This window comes from Dendroctonus ponderosae, unplaced genomic scaffold (genome assembly GCF_020466585.1).
Source record: "Dendroctonus ponderosae isolate FM_Combo_2020 unplaced genomic scaffold, Dpon_F_20191213v2 Dpon_F_20191213_5, whole genome shotgun sequence".
Taxonomy (NCBI): domain Eukaryota; kingdom Metazoa; phylum Arthropoda; class Insecta; order Coleoptera; family Curculionidae; genus Dendroctonus; species Dendroctonus ponderosae.
In genome coordinates this window covers 15,214,735-15,218,677 of record NW_026018715.1, presented here as the reverse complement: position 1 = coordinate 15,218,677, position 3,943 = coordinate 15,214,735, and the positions used below count along the sequence as shown (strand labels likewise).

Below are 3,943 nucleotides of genomic sequence, written 5' to 3'. Positions count from 1 at the left end.
ATCATTCTAGAATTAGTTCTGGTTTTCCCGCAAAATGCGAAAATTGTGAAGAAATTTGGATCTTTGGTAGCGCTCTGTGTTTTTGCCTCAAATTTTAAAAACTGATTGAGCTGCTAAGCTCTAGTTGCCTTTGTCGGATAGAGCCCTAAATTATGCTTTTTTGGATTTCATACGTCATTCTAGAATTAGTTCTGGTTTTCACGCAAAATGCGAAAATTGTGCTGAAATTTGGATCTTTAGTAGCGCTCTATGTTTTTGCGTCAAATTTTAAAAATCGATTGGGCTGCCAAGCTCTAGTTGCCTTTGTCGGATAGAGCCTTAAATTATGCTTTTTTGGATTTCATACATCATTCTAGAATTAGTTCTGGTTTTCCCGCAAAATGCGAAAATTGTGAAGAAATTTGGATCTTTGGTAGCGCTCTGTGTTTTTGCCTCAAATTTTAAAAACTGATTGAGCTGCTAAGCTCTAGTTGCCTTTGTCGGATAGAGCCCTAAATTATGCTTTTTTGGATTTCATACGTCATTCTAGAATTAGTTCTGGTTTTCACGCAAAATGCGAAAATTTTGCTGAAATTTGGATCTTCAGAACCGCTCTATGTTTTTGCCCCAAAATTTGAAAATCGATTGGGCTGCCAAGCTCTAGTTACCTTTGTCGGATAGAGCTTTAAATTGTGCTCTTTTTGATTTCGAAGTTCATGCTAGAATTATTTCTGGTTTTCACGCAAAATGCGAAAATTGTGAACAAATTTGGATCTTTAGTACCGCTCTAGGTTTTTGCCTCAAAATTTGAAAACCCATTGGGCTGCCAAGCTCTAGTTGCCTTTGTCGGATAGAGCCTTAAATTATCCTCTTTTTCATTGCAAACGTCATTTTAGAATTATTTCTGGTTTTCACGCAAAACGCGAAAATTTTGAAGAAATTTGGATCTTTAGTACCGCTCTACGTTTTTGCTTCAAATTTTGAAAACTGATTGGGCTGCCAAGCTCTTGTTGCCTTTGTCGGATGGAACTTTAAATTAAGCTCTTTTTAATTTTAAAGGTCATTCTAGAATTATTTCTGGTTTTCACGCAAAATGCAAAAATTGTGCAGACATTTGAATCTAAAGACCCGCTCTTAGTTTTTACCTCAAATTTTGAAAACTGATTGGGGTGCGAAGCTCTAGTTGCCTTTGTCGGATAGAGCCTTAAATTATGCTCGTTTTTATTTCGAAGGTTATTCCAGAATTATTTCTGGTTTTCACGCAAAATGCGAAAATTGTGCAGACATTTGGATCTAAAAAACCGTTCTTAGTTTTTGCCTCAAATTTTGAAAACTGATTGGGCTGCCAAGCTGTAGTTGTCTTTGTCGGATAGAGCCATAAATTATGCTCTTTTTTATTGTGAAGGTTCTTCCAGAATTATTTCTGGTTTTCACGCAAAATGAGAAAATTGTGCAGACATTTCAATCTAAAGAACCGCTTTTAGCTTTTGCCTCAAATTTTGAAAATTGATTGGGGAGCGAAGCTCTAGTTGCCTTTGTCGGATAGAGCCTTAAATTATGCTCGTTTTTATTTCGAAGGTTATTCCAGAATTATTTCTGGTTTTCACGCAAAATGCAAAAATTGTGCAGACATTTCAATCTAAAGAACCGCTCTTAATTTTTGCCTTAAATTTTGAAAATTGATTGGCGTGCGAAGCTCTATTTGCCTTTGTCGGATAGAGCCTCAAATTATGCTCTTTTTGATGTCAAAGTTCATTATAGAATTATTTCTGGTTTTAGCGCAAAATGTGAAAATTGTGAAGAAATTTGGATCTTTAGTACCGCTCTGTTTTTGCCTCAAAATTTAAAAACCGATTGGGCTGCCAAGCTTTAGTTGCCTTTGTCGGATAGAGCCTTAAATTATACTCTTTTTGATGTTAAATGTCATTCTAGATTTACTTCTGGTTTTCACGCAAAATGCGAAAATTGTGCTGAAATTTGGACCTTTAGTACCGCTCTATGTTTTTGCCCCAAAATTTGACAACTGATTGGGGTGTTAAGCTCTAGTTGCCTTTGAGGGGTAGAGCCTTAAGTTACGCTCTTTTTTACTGCAAACGTCCAATGAAGTTAATCAAGCAGCTTATGTAAGTTTCCTTTAATTTATTTAATGAATAAGCGATTCGTGGATAAAACTAGCTCAATGATTGGCTCTATTTGCACAAAACCCCCCAAATCACAGAGCTCCCTAATCCAGATTAGCTGAATTCTTGATAGACGCGGACTTTCCACCCCGTAAAATATATCTTGGATTTCTAGGGGAAGTTATTGACCTGGATTTGCCAGAATCTTCTCGCAACTTTAGCTGGCTCTAGACAAGGAATTATAGTGGCTTGCTAAGCTTTTCCATGGCTTTTTGCCATAAATAATTCGAGTCGATTAAGACCTGGCACTAAAACACCTTACTCCAGCTATTCTTATATTATTATTATTATTATACATCATAAGCAACGGTCCAATTTTCAAATTATGTCCCTTAATCGGGGCATATTTCGAGAGAAAAACAAGATAATTAATCAATTTCTCTTAAACTGTTTACGGTCGGGAGTAATTAAATGCCTAAAATCGCCCAATTTGGACATACAGTTCATTCTAACTAGAAAAGTGCTATTTTCCATATTGAGACAAAAGTTATTCAATCTAATGGACATAGAGAAACTATGAAAGACTGAAAGATGGAGCTTAGATAATTTATAGACTATTTTCTCTATATTGGAATTAGGTAAACCGTCGTCTTTATTATAGTTGGCAATATTTTCGGTAATTACCGAAATTTATGTGCCAGTTATGCTTCAGCGTCGTTGCCGGCTCGTGTTGCGTCTCCCCAACCCCTATATAAATTTCCTCCCTTCGAAATAGTTTAACCTGAATATATTCGGCCTCAGATAGAAGGGTGGAGCGCTATTTCGGTCCAGAATAATTCTGCGGGAACTCCGAACTTTGGAGCATCTTTTAAACGGCTTTATGTTGACTTTGAGCCCGTTCAAATGCTCTGGGGCTTTACGTTGGCTTGTTACAGTTGCTCTATTTCCATAAGAGCGCCGACAGGTTTTTTCGGCTCTTCTGCACCAAAAAACTGCCATGGAAATTGTGCGGTTCAACCAGCTTTATATCGCCAAACGTGAAATTTGCATCAAACTTTTCCGGTTCCACTGCCGATGACTGTGCGAATCGATTGGTGTTTTGCATATCGGAACTGGGCAGTTTTGAGTGATGGTTAATGCAATGAAAATGCCTTGTTATGTTGCCCTATTTTCTTGCTCTATACATGCGGAGGCTCAAGTTTAACTCAGAAAATTGATTGAAGACTTGGGGAATTTCCGGGTTGTTGTCTAGAGCGAATTTATGGCCGCCAATGAGTGGGAATTTAAAAATATATTCTGAAAAGCCGTGTTTTTTTCTACAAAAATGAGCTCTTAGTTAAAAGCTCTGATGCCAGCAGTTTCCGAAAAAATGGCAATTTATGCGGAAATGATAGGAGAGGAGCAACTTAGTTCAACGAAGTTTTCCTTCGTCTTTTGCAGACACTTTTCCAACTGAAAAACACGTTAAAAAAGCAACAATTGACCCTTCAAATAATGGAGCTAATGCAAGTTGCTCCTTTCGTATTCATGGTTTTCCGCATAAAATGCCATTTTTCTCTAAATTGGGCCAGATTAGGGCTTTTGGATGCGAAAGGTGTTTTATGCAGAATACCCTGGTCTTCCAAAGGGTCGGGCTGTATTCAGAGTTTCAACAGTCACGCGGACGATAGATGCAAAAAGTCCCATTTAGCTTCAAAATCTACATGAAGAAACGGGACTTCAAGCCCATCAAGCAGCTCAACAGTGTTCAAAATGAGTTGAAAGTTCAGTTACTTTTCAGCAAGTTTTGTAACTGAAAATTCAGTTTTTGGTTGTTGAAAATAAATTCATGCAAATTTTGATTG

At 37.3% G+C, this 3,943-nt stretch overlaps 2 protein-coding genes across 2 annotated transcripts in view; one reads left to right on the top strand and one right to left on the bottom strand.

The window, feature by feature from the left end:
- The window catches only part of LOC109542034 (muscle-specific protein 300 kDa), a gene marked incomplete in the record, with an annotated part of 344,492 nt that overhangs the window by 10,663 nt on the left and 329,886 nt on the right, over positions 1–3,943 (bottom strand).
- The window catches only part of LOC109544205, a gene marked incomplete at its 3' end in the record, with an annotated part of 79,938 nt that overhangs the window by 34,029 nt on the left and 41,966 nt on the right, over positions 1–3,943 (top strand).